The 20,256-nt window shown below is 44.6% G+C and overlaps 1 non-coding gene across 1 annotated transcript; it reads left to right on the top strand.

Annotated features, from left to right (window-relative positions):
• The first annotated feature begins 7,585 nt into the window (after window positions 1-7,585).
• LOC148094107 (U5 spliceosomal RNA) lies at window positions 7,586-7,703 on the top strand. The gene has a single exon (XR_015716386.1). It is a non-coding gene; the product is annotated as a U5 spliceosomal RNA (small nuclear RNA).
• The last annotated feature ends 12,553 nt before the right edge of the window (window positions 7,704-20,256 follow it).

Genomic DNA, 20,256 nt, shown 5'->3' with positions numbered 1-20,256 from the left:
GGTGTGCCCGCCCAGCGCGGCCCGAGTGGTCCCCAGCTGCTCGGTCGGCTCCGCGGAGCCGCGCGCGCCGCTCTGTGCCATTCTCAGAAGCCGGGAGTAGAAACTGACGCTGGCGCCCTTTTGATCCACCCTTGGACTTGACTTGGCCCCAGCTCCGCGGGCTGTGTCTAGCCTCTCCTGAGGAATTGCTACTACCTGTTGCCACCCTGTTGAAACGGTTCCCTCCAAAACTGGCTGAGCAGAAAGAGCCGTTTATCACCCGGGGAAAATGAGTCTCAAGAGTGCAGCAGCGCTTGCCCAAGGTCCCCCAGCTGGACCAGATGAGTCTGGGATTCATACCCAGATCTGAAAACCAAAAGACCTTCCCTCCGCCTTTCAGCCTCCGGAATTCTCCGCAGTGCTTAAGTTTCTGGCCTCTCAGACAAGGCGTGCCAAGATCCTCCTTTGTAACCCTCTCTGAAAGGGAGCCTGGGAAGACTGAGCTAACTGCAGGAGGGAACGGACTAGACTCCCACTCTTTCAACTCACAACCCCATTAGAGAGGAAACCCCAAAGTTTGGCCTCATGGTCACATGAAAATCTAAGCACAGGCCATTGCTAATTCCTAGACCAAGAAGCCCCTCAGTACCCTGCCCACACCCCAGTATCTTCTGAGGGAGGAACTTCCCCTCCTGAATCCAGGCTGAGCTGGGCCCTGGCCTCTGAGGAAAGGTGGTCTGTGCCATTGGATTGTATGACTTTGGGAGGAAGAACAAGATTGGACTCCCAGACACCACAAGGCTTCCCAGGCCAGGCAGTGAGTGCTGGCTGCTCCAGGAGACCTAGTCAGACCCCTGTTGCTCTGAAGCCTGGACTGGTCCAGCAGCACTAAAAAGTGTCCTAGTCTAACCAAAGTGCTGAATGAAGGTCAGGCCCAGAAAGGCAGAGCCTACAGTGGTGGTGCAGGAGGCCTGGGAACTGATACTGTTATCATAACCTGGTTATTAAATAACAGGAAAGGAATAAAGAGAAGATTCGATAATACTGGCTTGCCATTTATGCAGCTATGCCAGAAAGCTACAGTTTAACATTTTCCAAGTCTGTTCCCCACTGGTCTCTGGGGGAAGGGACTAGGGGTGAGGTGGGAAGGTTGTTGACCTTCAGTCACACCTGAGAACTGGGCATTGGCTAAAGTAAATTGTAGGTGTGGCCACAGCAAGCAAGGGAAGATTTGATATTTAAGCTCCTGAACAAAGGAGCTCCCCTTCTCTCCCCCCCTTTTTTTTTTTTTTAAATATATCTTTATTGATTTCAGAGAGAGGAAAGGAGAGGGAGAGAGAGAGAGAGAGAAACATCAATGATGAGAGAGTCATTGATCGAGCCCTCAACCCGGGCATGTGCCCTGACCGGGAATCGAACCCCGATCGCCTTGATCCCAGGTTGATGCTCAACTGCTAAGCCAAGCCCGGCCGGGCTCTCCACCCCCTCTCTAAACAAAGGAGCTCCCCGTCTCTCTCCCCTGCCTCTCTCGCTTGGCCTGGGCTTGACTCCTGGCCTGCAGGCCCTGGAGGCCTTGCATTCTCCCACATGGCTCACAGCCATGTGGGACCCACACAATGGACTGATGGGCTAAATCTAGTCTAATGCTACATCAGACCCCACTCCACCATGAAATGGAAACTCTGGACACTGGCTTTGCTTTTAGCTCTACTAAAGCCCCAGCTGCACCTTTTTCAGGACTGGGTTAAGGGACATGGGGCCTTAAACCCAAGGAATGTAACTCCAAGAAAATAAAGCCTTTTTCCACATCTCATCCTGCCATGAGGGCCTCTGTAAGTGCTCATTCTAGTGGCACCCAAGAACCCCACTCCCACTAGCAAGGGAGGAATCCCACTCGTGTAATCCTCCCATAACAGGAACCATCCCTCCTTCCACCTCTTCTTCACTGTGAGGCAGGATTGTAAGAAGCTAGGAAAATTTGTTGGCAAGTGGAATGGGGAAACACAGCTGAACAAACTGGAGGAGCAGCTTACAGCCAGATACAGAAGGTCACCAAGGTGGAAAGCCCAGAGTGCTTAGCAACGTGCAAAAGCGGTGCTGGACCTCACCCCCAGGGTAGCCTTTCTCCCCTGACATATCCCTGGCCAGGCCCCCCTGACTTTGCCTCTCTAGCGATAACATCTAGGCTTCAGTTGTATTTAAGCTCCAGGCTCAGAAAAGCAGCAAAACCGGGTGGGCAATGCTAGCACCAGCTGCAACCGCTAATGACTCCTTGCCCTGCCGAGACCAATCAGAGGAGGCTGTTACCATAGTTGGGGAATTATTGAGGGGAAAGGAAGCAAAGGGGGAGCACTGCTGAGCATATTCAGCTGGGAAGCAGAGGCCTGTTTGTTTCACCAGGAAGCTACAGCTTCACACCCCAGGGAATGGAAGCTTTGTCCCTTCAAGGGCATTAACACCCCTCCCTTCCCCGCTGGGGTGCTGAATTGGGGGAGGGGAGGCAGGGGACGATAAGGACATGCGCATTTAAGTCAAAATGGCGCAGGGGGAGGGGCTGAACCATGGAAGCCTGTCAATCTAACCTGGGGGAAAGCTCATTGGCTGAGGGGGGTGGAGCCAATGCAAGCCCGCGAAAATTTCAGAAACTAATTAGTAGTTATTATGAATGAACTTCTGGTTCCTCCCAAGCCTGCGAATACATAATTCCAGGTGAACAAAGAAACTCTGGCTTGCGACCTACAGGTTCCTGCGTCCTCCAGTTCTCTCTCTGTAGCCACAGCTGCCCGGCCGGTGGCTGCAGGGACTCCACACCCCCGGCAGGAGCCTGGGTTCAGCAGCAAAGCTGCGGATTGCAGCCGGGAACTCCAGCTAAGCTCACCAAATGCTGGCCTGAACCAAGCTTTATTTTATTTATTTTTTTAAAATCCTCACCTGAGGATATTTTTTCCTTTGTTTTTCAGAGAGAATAGAAGGGAGGTGGGGGGAGGGAGAGACACATCCATGTGAAAGAGACATCCATTGGTTGCCTCCCACATGCGCACCGACAGGGCCTGATGGAGCCTGCAAATCAGGTAGGTGCCCTTGGCCGGAATGGAACCCAGGACCCTCCAGTCCCCCAGGCCGACACTCTAACCACTGAGCCAAGTTGGCTAGGGCTGAACTAAGCTTTAATATGGCACAGGATCTCTGGACATCTCTGGCCCTGATTTTCTATGGTGAGATGGAAAGAGGTGGGACTTTGGGGAACTTCTTTAATTTTGCTTCCCGAATAAATTTTGCCACCAAACCTCATCCTCTCTTGTGGGTCCCTGGAATTTTTTTTTCCTCAAGACACTGCAAGAACACCACTTCCACCAGCGACAAGACCAAGACTCAAAAGGATACACCGGCGAAAGCTGATGAATATTATATTGAGATCCTTCCCTAAACTCCCAGCCTTTATTTTTTTATTTTTTGATAAATTATTCTCTTTTTTTTAATATATCTTTGTTGATTTCAGAGAGTAAGGGAGAGGGAGAGAGTGATAGAAACATCAATGATAAGAGTCACTGATCGGCTGCCTCCTGCACGCCCCCAACTGGGGACAGAGCCGGCAACCCAGGCATGTGCCCTGACCAGAAATCAAACCGTGACCTCCTGGATCATAGGTCAATGCTCAACCACTGAGCCATGCTGGCCAGGCAACTCCCGGCCTTTAAAACCCTCCAGACAGCCTGGCCTGGGTGGCATCATCCCAATATGCCAAGGTGTGGGGTTTGAACCCTGGTCAGGGCACATACAAGAAGCAACTAATGAATGCATAAATAAGTGGAACAACAAATCAATGTTTCTCTCTCTCTAAAATCAATAAGTAATAATAATAATAAATAAAACCCTCAAGATGAAGGACCCAGCGTGCTCTCTCCCTCCCAGGATCATGCCCGCGCCTTTCCCTTCCTCCTCTTCTTTCCCCACTGGCATGAATCTCCTAGACTCTAAGGGTCCCCACGAGTTACAACCAGGGGAGCACAGCGGCAGCTTGTCCTGGGCTAAACCCCTGAACCTGTCCCAAGGCCCTCTTTTCTCTGACTCTCCGGTGAGCTGACAGCAGCCCTGCCTTGGCTCACTTCTTGCCCATGTTTCTAGAGAGCCAAAGCAGCCCCATCTAGTCTCTCTCCTGTTGCTTCCTCTATGCTAAGCCCTTCCTTGTTTCACTGTCCGCAGCTTTAGTAAGTGTACTCCCAAAATCATCTGGACTCATGTGAAATCTTTTCTGCAGGCTGGCCTGAGGCAGACCAGCTCCAACCCTGTCACTGTCCCTTAGACAAAGCCTCATTCTTAGCCTCAAGGGCTGTTTCTTGGATAAATGCATGAGTGTTGCTTCTCTGAACCATACTAACAATTGTCAGGAACCAGCCTGAAAGACGAACAAACCTGAGTTCGAGCGGTGGGAATTAGAGACAAACACAGTTATGGGATCAGGAGGGCTGCCCTCCGATGAGGTGCCGCCTCAAATGGCTTCAACGCCTTTATTATACAGTGAGTAACAAACAACTGGTAAGAAAGTGAGGGTGATACAAAGTAGTTCTTCCCAGGCTGCACAAACACACTTTCAGCGTAAACATCCTGCCTCCTGCATGAGCTCAGACCTTTGTAACTATCTTAATTTCGGCTCCCCACAGAAACCTGAGGGGAGGGTTGAGTCCTTGGCTCCAGAGCCTCAGGCTACGCGGACCATGTCCAGACACATAGCGGGCTCTAAATATCAAGGGTCATTGTGGGGAGGGTCGAGTCCCTGACTCCAGACCCTCAGGTGGTGTGGACCATGTGCAGACACGTCACCGGCTCCCAACAAACAATAACATGTTAATGATAGAGGCAACTGGGTGTGGAGTACACAGGAACTCTGTACTAGTTTCACAATTTTTCTGTAAATTTAAATCTTTTTAAAAATATAAAATTTATTTAAAACACGTTTTTATTGATTTTTTTTTTTTTTTTTTTTTTTTTAGGGAGAGGAGGGAAAAGGGATAGAAACATCAATGAGAGAGAAACACCATCAATCAACTGCCTCCTGTGGGCTCCCTACTGGGGACTGAGCCTACAACCCAGGCATGTGCCCTGACTGGGAATCAAACCAGTGGCTTCTTGTTTCATGGGTTGACACTCAACCACTGGATCACACCAGCTGGGGGAAGAATAATAATATATATATGTACATATATATATATATATTTTTTCCCCCTTTTAAATCCTCACCCAAGGATATTTTTCCCATTGCTTTTCAGAAAGAGTGAAATGGAGGGAGGGAGAGGGAGAGAGAGAGAGAGAGACATCAGTGTGAGAGAGACACATTGATTGGTTGGCCTCCCATGCACCCAACCAGGACCAGGATCAACTGAGGTATGTGCCCTTGGCCAGAATTGAACGCAGGACCCTTAGACTCCACGGGCCGATGCTCTAACCACTGAGCTAAACCAGCTAGGGCAAAATAAAATATATTTTAAATACATTATTGCCAAATTGAGTTTAAGTTAAAAATGCAGGGATGATTTAGCACAGAAAATCTATGAATGTAATTTTCCACATTGTTAGTGGAAACCACAGGCCCAATATGGCCCCATTTGTGCTAGAAGCCTATGATACCAAACTTAGATTTAACATCTAACCTAAATGCAGTTTCAGCCTCTCCCAAAAGTGAAATTTTAAACCAATCATTTTAGAACTTCCTGATCCACATTAGTGAGGTAATCTGCCTATTAAGACCCCTGCCTTCCCCTAAGAAATGTATCCCTGCGTGGAGTAATCCACTCTTAACTTCTCAGTTCCCTACTCTTTCTGCCTATAAAAAAACTTCTATTTTGTACAACCCCTTGAGAGCGCTCTTCCAGTTAGCTGCTAGATGGGATGCTTACAATTTATGAATTACTTAATAAACCCAATTAGATCTTCAAATTTACTCACTGAATTTTGTCTTTTAACAACAATAGATTAAAAGGGAAAACATGATTCTCTCAATACCTGCCTATACTATTAAAAAATATATATCTATATATCAAAGCAAACTAGAACTTGACTTGGGGTGGTGAACACACAATACAGTATACAGATGATGTATTATAGAATTCTACACCTGAAACCTATATAATTGTATTAACCAATGCCACCCCAATAAGTTTAATTTTTAAAAAAGCACAAACTAGTAATAGAATGGAACTAGCTTAATCAAAAGTTTCTACCAGAAACCTGTTGAGCCCCAGTACAAAATGAAGATGTAGGACCTTTGTTCAAGAATTATTAAGAATGTCATGAAGGCAATAGCAGGGCTGGAGCCTTAGGAGCACAGGACCCAACGCAACTGGGTTTGTAACCTTTCTGCACCTAAAGGGGTCTGAATATGCAACTACACAGACCACTTGCCCATGAAGCCCACCTGTCTACAGCAAACTTTACATTTAATGGTGGGCCAATGAAACCTATGACCAAAATAAGAAAAAGATACTATTATACTATTATAAAGATACTAATTATACTTCAGTTCAATGTGTTAATAACAAGTATAGGACTTATAAAAAAAAACTAAGTTGTCATTTTTAGATGATTTGTGGTATGCATATAACATCCAATAGAATCTACAATCCATTAGAACTAGAGTGTAAGATTGTTGAATGCAAGAGCAATAAGTAAAAACTTAACTGCATATCTGTATACCAGCAATAAGTAACTATAAATTGTGATTTTAAAAAATCCACACTAGCTACAAAACTACAAGGTATTAAGAATAAAGTAAATCTAACAAAAAATCCTTATGGTCAAATTATAAAGCTATATTGGAAGACATAAAAGTAGACTCAATGAAGGGGAAGATTTACAATGTTCATGGATATGATGTAGGAATATTATATGATATATGAATGTACTGAAAAAGTAACAAAATGAAACCTTGATGCTTTTCTCCCAGTTTAAGAAAAAGGATATTGCCAACGCCTTTGACCCCTCTGTGGGTCTTTTCCCAATCACACCCCTCACTGCCCACTGTGGGTAACCACTATCCTGAATTTTGTACTAACCATTATGTGCTTTGGTATTTTCATGGCCTGCCCCTGCCCCAACAATCAGAAAATTCCTTTATTTAAAAGAAATCATATTCAAATTCGCATTGTATGAATAGATAAAAGTAGAATGTCTCTAGCTGACCAGGTCAGAGTTTAGAGCCCAGGAAACCAAGCCTCCACTTTGCCCCTTAAAGGTGGCCCCAGAGCAAGTATTTTTAGTTGTGTGATGTTAACTTTTATTTTTTTAATTGTTGACACTATTACAGATGTCCCCCATTTCCCAGGCTTTGGCCCCCTCCACCCAGCCCCACATCCTCCCAGAGAAAATTTTGAATACTAAGACATTTCCTGGAACATAGTGTGATTCTTCAGGTCTCATTTGCATATCCTTACCACATTGCAAACAGTATAATAGTTTTCAAGTTAAAAAATTTTTTTCTACTCAACTTTTCTAAGTATGAAAATGTTATTTTCAGAATAAACTTCTGCTGGCATCAACTCTTGAGATAAATAGTCACCATCAGTGCACCAGGAGTCGAAATTTCCTGAAAAATTATTAACAGCCCATAATTCCACTCTAGTGTTTCTCTTCAGAACGTATAAATCTTTCGCCTTTTACTAAAGGTTTCCGTGGAGAGAAACTAGCTTGAGTATTCACTCAATTTTTTTAAGTCTTGTTTTTACAAGGCTGTTTACATTGTACAAACAGAGACTAAACTGTAGAGGTGGCTTGTTTGGAACTTTTGGGTTAAGTCTGTGGGCTTGGTTGGCTTAACAAGTGTAAGCAGCCTTGTGGTTGATAGCGAAGAGCTGAGCTCTCTGGTCAGGACTCTTTTTATCATTCTGTTAAATATAGAAGCATTCTCCTGAGTTTGTTTGCTGTTCTGTTAGTAAAAGCTTACCCACTCTAGTTCTTTTCACCATTCCCTTAATAGAAGTATCTGCTGTAGTTCTTTTTTTACCACTTCCCTTGTACCCATCCCCTGCTTAACATCTCTCGCTCACCCTCCTTTTGCTCTGGTTCTTTTTTTTTTCTTCTTTTTTTCGTGGCACTGTCCAATACAGATATAACTTGAGGTACAGATGGAGCTTTTAACTTTGTAGAATCCCCATTGAATATAGACAAACAGGTGAAACTGATTTTAATAATATAGTTTAATTCAATAGATCCAAAATGGTGTGATTTCTGGATATAATTAATGTAACTAATTGCTAAGATGTTTTACATTATTTTTCTCCATACTTTAGACTTTGTTTTGGCAGAGCTAATCTTATTTAAATAAGACTTAATCTACTTTCTTATCAGCGTTTTCCATTCTATGAGCTATTGTTTGTTGGAGCTGGTGCTCTGTTCTAGCTTATCTTCTTTGCTTAGTATGATTCTTCAGCATTTGATGCTACTTATTTTGGAAAATGTTTGTAACTTTTATGCACCTAAAGGGCTCCGAATATGCAGTGTGCTTAACAAAGACCTTGTGGGTAATGGGACTCCAGGACCTGTCAACACGTTCACCCTTGCTTTCCTCCCTGCAATCCCTTCTCTAGCCCATAGAACCAGACACTAACCTTTCTGTGGGAATCATTTCTTGCTTTTCTTTTTCCCCCCCTTCCATCCTTCCTTCCTCAGAGAATTTAACAGGAGAGCCACTATTAGGGTTCTCCAGAGAAGCAGAACCAGGCTAGAGAAGCAGCAGAATCAATAGGTTATACATAGATATATAGAATTTTTTTTAAATTTTTATTTATTGATTTGAGAGAGAGAGAGAAACAGTTTGTTGTTCTGCTTATTTATGCATTCATTGGTTGATTCTTGAATGTCCCCTACCTGCAGGATGGAACTAGCAACCTTGGCATATCTGGAGGACGTACTAACCACCTGAGCGATTGGGCTGGGCTGGAAAGATTTATTATGAGGGATTGGCTCATTTGTATGGGGCCTGAGAGGACCCATGATCTGCTGTCTTCAAGCTGGAGGCCTGGGAAAGCTGGTGGTGTAGTTCCAGTCCAGACCTGAAAACGTGAGAACTAGGGAGCCAATGGTTGAAGTGTGGTTCCAAGGCCCAAGAATCAGGAGTGCCAAAGTCCTAGGACAGAAGGTAACTGTCTCAGCTTACCCAGAGAGAGCAAAATTACCCTTCCTCCACCGTTTTGTTGTATTTGAACCCCCTGAGGACTGGGTGATGCCCACTGCATTGGTGAGGGTGATCTTCACTCACTCTACTGATTCAAATGCTAATCTCTTCCAGAAATACTCTCACAGGCACACCCAGAAATAATGTTTTACTAGCCATCTGGGCATTGCTTAGTCTGTCAAGCTGACACATATAATTAACCATCACAGTCACTTTCACACACACAGTCACCTTCATCTCTGAGTTTTGGCCTCATAACCACCCAATGTGGGAAGCCACTCTATGTGCTCTCTTTACCATTCACAGACCCAGATTACCCTGGGATTGATTGTATCCCAACCTGCAGGCTCAGTTTGCCTGTCTCTCCTTGGACAATGAATCCTGCCCAGTGTCTCCTTCTGGGTTGTTTCCCTCCAAGGCTGACAGCCAGGACAAAAGGATTCATTTAACCCCAGGGCAATGGATGCTCAGAGTGGTGCAGGTCAGGAGGTCAGGAGGGTGGATCTGGATTGCCACCCACGCTGCCTGTCAGCCCCAGGAATTCTTCACATTGCTTTAAGATTTTGCTTTCAGATGTCAAGATTTTCCTCTGGGGCCCTCTGTAATGGGATAGGGATGGGGGCTAGGCATGAGGGATACTTTGATCTAACTTCAGAAGAGAAAGGACTAGAGTCCCATCTCTTCCCCTTGAGAGAAAGCACAACAGTCCAGTCCCTTGGTCAAGTGGAAAACCCAGCCCAGGAGGTTGCTGAGATTTCCTTGCTCTGCGCTGTCCAATAGTAGCCACTAGCCATGTTTGCTATTTACATTTAATTAATTAAAATTAAATAAAATTAAAAACTCAGTTCCTCAGATGCGCTAGTCGCATGAGAGTGGCGGTTGCCATTTTGGACAGCACAGGACAATCATTTCCATCACTGCTACGCTAGGCCAAGAAGCTCCCGACATCCACGCCCAGGGCAGGAGCCACTGAGCAACCTCACTTCCACAGGAGGCTGGGCTTGGCCTGGTGATAAAGGAGAGGTGGCTGGGAGTGCTTCACCTTGGGAGGTTTCTGTGGACGACGCCTTTCCTGCCTCCCTTTCACTGATTGTCCTTCACCCACTTCACAAAGTGAATGTTCTTTTGTCATCCACCTTAAATCTTTCACAGGTACAATCCTGGAGGATCTAAAATGTTTAGGGTTCCCAATAAATATCCATTTAAAATATATGCAGCCATTTCGAGGGAGTGAACAAGTCTGGACAATAATTTCTTTTGTAATTTAAAAGATTTCCAAATCTTTCAACAGAATTTAAAGAGGACTTAATCCAGGAAGCCAATCAATGACTCTGTCATCACTGATGTTTCTGTCTCTCTCTCTCCCTCTCCCTTCCTCTCTCTAAAATCAATAAAGATATATTTTTAAAAAACCAACTTTAAAAAAATGCAGTCCCAATAAGATGACACTTTTTTTCATAATTATCAAAATTTGTAATAAATTTATAGTGGATTAATAACACATGTACTACAAATAATTGTAATGATAAGTCAGTCCAGAAGAAAAACATTAATACATAGAATTTTAAATTCAAAGAATGTGGAAAAAGTTTAAAAATTCAATTAATGTACTTATTTTGTCATAAAAAATATAATTGTGTGCCCTGGCGGTGTGGTTCAGTTGGTTGGGTATCATCCCATGCACTGAAATGTTGCCACTTTGATTCTGGGTCAGGGCACATGCCCTTTTGGGCTCAATCCCCCCTAGGGGGGTGCAGGAGGCAGCCGATCCATGTTTCCCTCTCACATTGATGTTTTCTCTCTCTCTCCCTCTCTAAAACTCAATAAAAATATTTTTTTAAAATATGATTGAGTAATCAGTAAAACACTTTCAAGTATGAAAATATATTTGTATTCCATTTTTGGATAAATGGAAATGGCAAACAAGTTCAAGAACAAAAAATAATTATGTAAAAAATTAAAATTAAAAAGTTAAGGTGGTAAGTATCAACTCTCTTGGGTATTTACCTTCCATTGTTTACATTGAAAAGTGATGTAATGGCTTAGAGTATTAATATTTACAATGCACAAAATATTCACCCTTTGCATCTACTTAAATGTATGGCATCAGTGCCTTGGCGCCTGGTCAAGTCTTGTGAGGTGTAGCTATTATCATAGGGCAGGAACTTTGCTTCTCTATGGGTATCTAACTTTCCATTACATGTAGCAAGCATGTGTAAAGAGTATCAAAACATCCATTGCACAACTCTGTGAATATACTAAAAACCACTAAATAATACACTTTAAATGGGTGAATTGTATGGCAAGTGAATCATATCTCATAAACATGTTTTCTAAATGTACAGTATTAGAAAAATTGAATGCAATTGTATGTCAAATATAATCAACTTGTTAGCAAAAGAACCATCAAAATGAAAAAAAAATGTGCCAGCTCAGACAAGGTGTCAAAGTTGGGAAGCGGAATGTTTGCACAAGCAGGTAGGAAAGAAAAAAAAGAGCTGCAGTTTCCCTTCCCAAGGTTGTTTTGTTACCAAGGTGGATCTGAATCAATGGATTGGTTAGGGAGGAGTCCGTGTAGTTTGGTAGGACCTGGCAGCTGAGCGCTACGAAGGAGAGAACAGCACATTTTATTTTTAATTTTTAAAATTTTTATTTGCATTCATTAGTTGCTCCTTTATGTGCCTTAACCAGGGACGGACCCAGCAACCTTGGTGTATCAGGACGATGTTCTAGGGCCAAGAACAGCACGTTTTAAAAACACAAGGTAAGAAGATGGGAGGCCTGCAACTCGAATACAATATTTCATCCGCAGCCATAGCGTCAGGTGGGTCAGGAAACCTGAAACCGAGCATGCAAGCTCCAATATTGAACAGGACACTGCCAGGAATTTTTCTCAAACGGCAGACAAATACGCAAAATATTCAAGAGTGTATACCCTGGAGGTGCACAGTTAAAAAACAACAAACTAAACACCCTTGCGCCCACCATGCAGCTTAAGAAAAAGGAAATTGTCACATTTTAAAACCCCTCTGTGCCCTTCAGCCACACATCCCTAACTCCCCATCGAAGGTAGGAACCACCATCCTGAATTTTGTGTCAGTAACTTATTTGCTAATTTTTTTTCATTTTCGATTTAACAGCAAGGTATTTAACAGAAATCAAACTCAGATGTATAAATACATAAAACATAAAACGTGTCTCATCAGGACGGCGTTTAGATCCCAGTCAGCCAATCCTCCGCTTCGCCCCCTAACGGTGACGCAGGGCACCATGTAAATACTAAGATATTTCTCTATTCACCTCGCCTTATTTGCATACCCACAATGCATCGCACCAAGTCCAAGTTTAAAACAGAAAAATTTAAGATTTCTTCAATTTACGTTTTCCAAAAATTAGACTTTTATTTACAAAATTACCTAAATATCTTTACTTAGGCACTGAATCTTGGCAATAGTTAGCCACCATTAGTGTAATAGAAGTTGCTTTCACCCGAGGTGTGTGTTAAGGCAACTGGCAGCATACTCTCTCTCTCCCATTTTTTTTTGGGAGGCAACCTAATTTTTGGAGGCCTTGCTTCGGCAAGGCTGGGTCATAGTGTTCAAAGAAAGAAATAAAAACTATGTTTTGTTTTACTACTTATTTTTATGTTAAGTGCTTGTGCAAATAATGCTATGAAGTTATTACCACTAAGAGTGTACTTAACGCTTACTGAGGTGTCTTAATTTGTACTGCATGGAACGGATTCTTCTCTTATTTCTTTCTCGAGGTTTGGTTCGTTTTGGTTTACACATAGGTTTGTACACCTTTATTGACTTTTGAAAGAAGAAAAGAGAGAAAGGAACCATCAATCAGGAAAAGGGTCCTAAGTGATCGGTTGTTTTCTACACGATCCCGACTGGGGATCGAGCCCGAAACTCGGGCATGTGCCTGACCGGGAATCAACCACGATCTCCCGGATCCTGGGTCGACCGCTGAGCCACTCCTGGCCAGGCTGAATATTTGCCTTCTGTTAACTGTATTTGTATCTTTTTTCTTTTTTCACTGCCTCACTGTCAAGTAGAAACAGAATTTTAAACTTTTAGAAAATAAATTAAGCAAAAGAAAAGAAATGAAGTTGATTTTAGTATATTTTATTTAACCTAATAGATTCAAAATATTATTTCAACATGTAATCAATATAAAAGATTATGAAAGTGTTTTACATTACCTTTTTTTGTACTAGATCTTCCAAATGCAGTGTATATTTTACACTTGGCACATTTCAAGCGCTCAGCAGGCACTCGTGACTAATGACAGTATTGGACAAAACAACTCTGTAGTATTACAATGTATGAACAGACTACAGTTTATAGACTCATTCTCCTTTCATGGAGGATTCATTCACTCCACCCCCAGATTATGGTTATTAGAATGATGTGCCCTGGCCGGTGTGGCTTGGTTGGGCATCGGGCTGCTCACTGAAAAGTTGCTGATTGGATTCCGGTAGGGGGCGTTCAGAAGACAGCCAATGCTGTTTTGCTCTATAGATGTTTCAGTCTCCCTCTCCTTTCCTCTCTCTGTAAAAATAAATTTAAAATCTTTTTTTTTTAAAAGGAATTATGTTACTCATTGTGAGAAAATACAGGGTGTTCTTTCTCTAAAGTGTGGAATGGAATCACTGCATCTAGGGCAGGTAGGTATAATAATTTTTCCTGAAAGTGAGTGTACCCATTTACATTTCCACCAATGGCCTCTATGTATTCCCATTGTTTCTCATCCTCTCTCTGAAATCAATAAAAATATATTTTTAAAAACTTGTTAAATAAATAATAAATAAAAGTGATAGGCAAAATAAAACATTGTTCTAATCTTCCAGAACTGGTAACACAGAGGCTTCCTGCAGAGCCCCTTCTTATGTCTTCCAATTACACGTGTCACCTGCTCCAGAAAGGCGGAGGCAAATAAGACAAGAACTCAGCTCAGACACACACACACACACACACACTACATTTGTTCCAAACTCTGGAAGCTTGAGGTAACTTGTGCCTTCCACACCAAAGGCCCACTGCCCAGCCAGTTCCTGCAGCAGAACTGTGGATGCTGCTCTGGCCACACCATGTCACCTGCAAACACCACTTAAGGATGCTACTAAGGACTGGGACCTCCACTCAGTGATGGCACCTCACTTTGGGTGTCTTCAGTGGGAGAAGGGATCCCTCCCTTGTGCTCAGCCTGCTATGGAGCACAGAGGTCAGCCCCAGGCAAGCATTTTGTTTCCTCAGGGCCCACATCAGCATTGTTAGGGGTGGGAGGGTCACCTCACAGCCCAGAACCACAGCCCCCAGTCCTGCCTGGGCTCCCACACCAACAAGTGCAAGCTGCCTCTCCTTTCGGAGCTACCCCTCAGAAGATCCTTTCCCATCCAGCCTTTCCAAGGGCAGCCCCAGGATGGCCTCCAGAACACAAAGAAATTCTAATTACACTCCCTTTCCAGAACAATTGGGTTGTTGTCAAGGGGAGCCCCTTTTCCCTCATAGAAAAGCCTCTTCATTTCCTCAAAGATAACTTACCTCCTGAGGTAACACAGAGGACTCTCTGGCCCTTTTTGTTTTGATGAAGAGACCAAAAGCCACTCGAGTTCAGCCTTCACTCATTTGCTCCAGAGACATTCCTCCCGAGACTTTCACCAAAGACAAAATTTATTGTTTTTTCTCATGAACCCCACCTATTGGATTTGGCCATTGCATTTATCAAGTAATAATTTATTAATTTCTCATTTGTAACTAATCAAAAGCACATCTGACCACCAAACAAAGTTCTGATCAGCATGAGGAGAGCAGAATACCCTCCCAGAGCAGGTATAATGCTGGCCCAAGGAGGAGGGAGTGGTGGACACATTGAAGCAGCTTGGGACTCCCTTCTCCAGCACTGAGGGTCCTCATTCCCAGCCTGGAATGTTTATCATTTGCAGACTGTGAGGCAGACACAAGCCTGGGCAATGGAGTTGTGGCAAGAGTGTGAAACTGGGTTGGGGGATGTGGATTCTCCTCCCAGCTCTGTCTCTAACTGACTGAGTACCCTCTCTGGGGCTTGATCTCCCTCATGTCAGGGGAGGGCCTGAGTTAGATATGTCCCATTTCCCTCCAGGCTCTGACATTTTATGATGCTAAACTCTGGGCTCAGGGCAGTGGAGATAAGAGTGGGAGGAAGACAAACAGCACTGCCTGTGATCAGACTGCCCCGCCTTCAGTTACACAGCTGATCCCATCAGGCCCCGACTGAGACAATGCTCCCTATGAGGGTGAAAGACCAAAGTAGGGCTGCACAGAGACGCCAAGATGGCCAGGCTGGACACACTGGTGCACACGCACAGCCACTCACACACATGCTTGTGCACACGCACATTACACATGCATGCACACGTGCACACATACACAGTGTGTGCATATATGCACACACACAAACATGTATGTGCACATGCTCACATACACGTGCACAAACACATTCATCCTAAGTGCTGCATACTGGAGACCTGCCCACTTTTCTGCCCTAAGTCACCAGCTACCGTTTCTTGGGATCTGTGAGGCTGGGTATGGGGCATCTTGCTGGCCCAATGAGTAGGCCTCTATGGGTGTGCAGAACCCACGACTTTCCTCTGCAAATGTGCCACTCTGGGTCTCCACTGCTGGTACCAATTCGCACATATTTCATGAGTCTTAGCCCTTCTCCAGCATCTGCCACAGCGTGATGGAGGCAGGCAGAAAAAGGGCTCTTGTGGATAACGGGGGCGGAGGAAGGGAGATCAGGAGTGAGAAGGGTGGATAGACAGACAGCAGGCAGATGGCAGGAGCTGACTTGGTATTGGCCCTCCCAGGGGAGAATTCCAACATTCACGTCTGCATTCCTGGGATTGGCCACAAAGGTTCAAGAAATGTTTCTTGAAAGGATGAATGGACTAGATGAGGGAGATAATGAAGTAAAACACAAGGGAGGAGGGAGGCAGGCGGGGAGGGAAGATGACTAAACAGGTGAGTAGGGGAGTTTTTCTTTTGACATCTTAATTAAAAAAGGGTTGGGAGGAAACAAGACAGTGGCGTAGGTAACAGCTGCACCCGCCACCTCCCACCACCACATCAAAATTACAACTAAAATTCAGAACCACCGTCACTCAGAGCCTCCTGAGATCTGGCTTCACAGAAAAGCCCTACAACCAGGGAGCTGAAGGAGCATCGAGACTGTAGGAGGGGCGGAGACGCGGGCGGATCGGGGCTGAGTCAGAGAGACAGAGAGACGCTGCCACTGGCCCACACCCGGTGCCACGGTTGAAACCCAGGAGGGAATCTCGGCAGTGGGGGTTTCCTGGAGGAGTGAGGGGTCCCAGCCCCACAGCAGGCCCCCAGCCCAGAGCTCCAGGGCCTGGAAGAGACGTCCCCACAACTCCGGGCTGTGAAACCAGCGGGGACTGTCCCTGAGGGTCGAGGAGGCTGCAGGAGCCCCAGCAGCTCCTCCTAAAGGGCCCGCGCACAGACTCACTCGGACGCTCCCTCTGAGCCCAGCGCCGGGCAGCAGCCTGAAAGGACCTGGGACACTCGGGGAGGAACTAACCTGCCTGAGATCCGGGTGAGAGCTGGAGGGGTGGCTTCCTCCCAGGCAGAAGAGCTGGCAGAGGCCATGGCTCCTTTGGCGAGTCCTCTCCGCACACAGCCGGCAGGTAGGCGCCATATTGGAATCGCCAGCACCTGACTCTCACCTTTGGCCCCGCCCTGTGATTCCCGGAGGCCCCGCCCCTCCCCACCTGCAGCTCATCCAGGCCACTTCCAGGGGCTTTTCTATGCAAGTGGCCTCTCGAGCCTCATGCTTAGAACTTTCCTAAAATCTCTCAAACAAGCAGCAGCTGGCCTCAGCATACCCCATATGGCTTAATAAGTGGCCCCAGGCCTGGCACTAGCAGCAGTCTGCATTGACTCATAGCTTGGCCTCTCCTGGACACCTCCAAGCCCAGCACAAGTAGCAGCCATCTACGGATTGCTGTGTAGCTCAGGCTGGGTGGCCCTGGGCAAGGCACTGGTACAAGCTGGCTTGGCTCAACTACCACAGGACAGTGCACACAGCCCACACAGGGGAGCACCTAGAAGGCCCAGCTCAGGTGACTGGGGAGGCTCAGCCACTGAACCCTATAGGACACCTACTACACAAAGCTACTCTACAAATTCCAGGAGACATAGAAGCTCTACCTAATACATAGAAACAAACACCAGGAAGCAGCAAAAATGTGGCAGCAAAGAAACATGTCACAAAGGAAAGAAAAGAAGAAATCTCTAGAAAAGGAACTAAATGAAATAGACCCAAGCAAGCTAACAGATACAGAGTTTAGAATAATGGTTATAAGGATGCTCAAGGATATTAGTAAGAGTATGACAAAAATAATTGAGAAAATCGATGCTACACGAACTGAAATGAAGAATAATTTACAGGGAATCAATAGTAGAGTAGAGGACACTGAGAATCAAATCAGCAATCTGGAACACGAAGAAACAAAAAACACCCAACCAGAAGAGCAAAAAGAAAAAAGAATCCAGAAATATGAAAATAGTATAGGAGCCTCTAGGACAACTTCAAGAGGCCCAACATTCATATTATTGGGGTGCCAGAAGGAGAGGAAAGAGAGCAAGAAATTGAAAACCTATTTGAAAAAATAATTACAGAAAACTTCCCCTACCTGGGGAAAGAAATAGACTTACAAGTCTAGGAAGCACAGAGGGTCCCAAACAAGAGGAGCCCAAAGAGGCCCACAGCAAGACACATCATAATTAAAATGCCAAAGGTTAAAGACAAAGAGAGAATCTTAAAAGCAGCAAGAGAAAAGCAGTTAGTTACCTACAAGGGAGCACCCATACGACTATCAGCTGATTTCTCAACAGAAACTTTGCAGGCCAGAAGGGAGTGGCAAGAAATATTCAAAGTGATGAAAAACATGGAACTACAACCAAGATTACTCTACCCAGCAAAGCTATCATTTAGAATTGAAGGTCAGATAAAGAGCTTCTCAGACAAGAAAAAGCTAAAGGAGTTCACCACCACCAAACCAGCACTTCAGGAAATGTTGAAGTGTCTTCTTTAACAAGAAGCTAATGAACAAAAGAATCTGATGAACTAAATAGATCCAGAGACATTGATGCATGTAACAGACTATCATATTTCAGAGGGCAGAGGGAAGGGTGGTGGAGGGTGGGAAGAGATTAACCGAAGAAGTTATATGCATATATGCATAACCCATGGACACAGACAATGACAGGGTGAAGGCCTGGGGAGGGGGTGGGAGAGAGGTGGAGGGCGTCAATTGGGGGGGAAAAAATGGGACACCTGTAATACTTTCAACAATAAAGATAAAAAAAAAAAAGGGGGGTTGGACTGACACTGTGGAGCCTGGTAAGGGTATTACATTGTTGACGTGGCATTTCTTTTCCTTCCTCTTTCCTCTTGAGACAAAATCTGTCCCTGTTGTGCTGTAGCCCTGGGTGATCTCTCTCTGAGCCTTAGTTTGCCCATCTCTAAATTGGGCTTTCCTGTCCCTCAAAGAGTCATCGAGAGATTCAAGTGAAATCACAGAATAAGAATAGTGTTTAGGACCGGCTGCCATGGTGCAGTAGTTGAATGTCGACCCATGAACCAGGAGATTGAGGTTCGATTCCCAGTCAGGGAACATGCCCAGGTTTATGGCTCGATCCTCACTTGGGAGATCGTGCAGGAGGCAGCCTATCAATGACTCTTTCTCATCATTGATGTTTCTATCTCTCTCTCTGAAATCAATAAAAGCATTGCTTAAAAATTTAAAAAAGAATAGCGTTTAGGAAAATAAATATATATGCCTAATGATGATAGTGGTATCCCCACATTAAATCTTGAAAGGCAGTGTGGTACAGTGGTTAACACTCAGGCCCTAGAGCCACATGCCCTGGATTCTGATCCCAGTTTTCCACTTCCTAGCTGTGTGACCTCAAGCAAGTTACCTAACTTCTCTGTGCCTCAATGACTCTATCTGTGAAGAAGACATGATGATAACAGTATCTACCTTGTAGGTTTAGTGTTAAGTGTGTTAACATGGGTGCTTGGCCCTTAGTCTGCACTGTATAAGGAAAGCTATTAAGTCATTTCTAAATCAGCTAAGATTGTTGGGATTGAACTAGCTGTTTATTAGTGGGCAAAGCTCCTGGATTCTCTCTTTGATTCTCAGAACAGCCTTGGGAGAAACAGAAGCTGCCCATGCAAGACAGTCCTGGTTCTCTCATAAGCTGTGGTGGAGAGTAAAGATGCACAGTCACTTACTAGGATCATTCGGGGAGCTGGTTAGATTCACAAAGCACATGCCCAGGGCTCAACAAATCCCCTTGTTTTTACTCCACAGAAACACGCTGATGAACACAGGAAGCCAGTGCACTGGAACTTAGAAACATTTTGGAAATATAAATGGCATTATTTAGTATGCCATGTGTTTGACTTAGGTGCATATGGAATGTCTATAATTACATAGAAAAAGGCTTGAAAGGATACCATAAGCTGATACCAATTACCCCAGAAGGGACTGGGCTTGGAGTGGTTGCAAGTGGAAATAACATAACACTTTATTTATTTTTTAACAAGAGGAATTTTTTTGGTATTGATTGTCTAACTTAAATTAATAGACAAAATTTCTTAAGACATAGAACTACTTGAAGAAAAACCAAATTCATCCAGAGGGAAGAGGGATTTGGGCAAGAATGAGAGAAAATCCAGAATAAACTGGAGTTGGGGAGAGAGAGAAAGAGGTTTGGAGGCGAAGGGGGAGCCATGAGCCCACAGGGAGAAAGATGGGCAAAGGGAATACTCGAGACTCTTTGGTGTATGACGTCTAGTGTAATCCATTGTCCTGCACTTCCAGGCCAGTCAGCAAGGGCTTAAACAGCTTTCAAGTCATTTTGGGATGCTGGCTTTCTTTGGAATGTAAAACTAAGTTTGATCACAAGGCAGACTGGTTTTCTTTGGGTTACAACATTTTTGGCAAATATTTACGGAGAACCATCTATGGTGGGCACTGGGCTAGGCCCTGGATGTACCTAGGCAGTAAGAGCTCCACAGCGACCTCTGCTTCATTG

The sequence above is a fragment of the Miniopterus natalensis genome, chromosome 1 (assembly GCF_054644295.1).
Source record: "Miniopterus natalensis isolate mMinNat1 chromosome 1, mMinNat1.hap1, whole genome shotgun sequence".
Lineage (NCBI taxonomy): Eukaryota > Metazoa > Chordata > Mammalia > Chiroptera > Miniopteridae > Miniopterus > Miniopterus natalensis.
Note: the sequence above shows the minus strand (reverse complement) of the source record. Positions and strands in the feature narration are given on the sequence as shown.